Source organism: Eurypyga helias, unplaced genomic scaffold (genome assembly GCF_000690775.1).
Source record: "Eurypyga helias isolate BGI_N326 unplaced genomic scaffold, ASM69077v1 scaffold27951, whole genome shotgun sequence".
Taxonomy (NCBI): domain Eukaryota; kingdom Metazoa; phylum Chordata; class Aves; order Eurypygiformes; family Eurypygidae; genus Eurypyga; species Eurypyga helias.
The window spans coordinates 1,834-2,289 of NW_010233161.1; positions in this window are offsets into that span (position 1 = coordinate 1,834).

The window sequence follows — 456 nt, forward strand, 5'->3', positions numbered from 1 at the left end:
GCTGCACTGCACCTCTCCAGCACCTGTGAGAGCAGCTTTGGAAGTGGGAAGCATCCTGCTTCCAGGCAAACCCCCTCATTAGCAAGGCCAGAAGGAACATGCCCGGCCGCCATCCCAACACGCCCTCGCACCACGGGCGGGTGCGGCCTCTGCCAGCACCGGGCAGCACAAAATCACCTCAGAGCGCCGGACAGGTCTCCCATTGCCCCCAAAACCCCCTCCTCAAGCAGAGGGGTGTGGAAACGACCTGTCCCCATTTGACTCCTTCCCACCTAAAACGTGGAGGGAGAAGCTGTTGCACCGCAGGCGCTGGAAACACCACCCAGCTGGGTCCGTCTGTCCGTCCTCTCACTCAGACTGTCACACTCTCTCTTACAGCACTTTGGCTTCTCTGAATCTCAAGGGTTTATCGGATCACATTTTTCCCTTCCTGAATTTCTGCAGGAAAGCCACGAT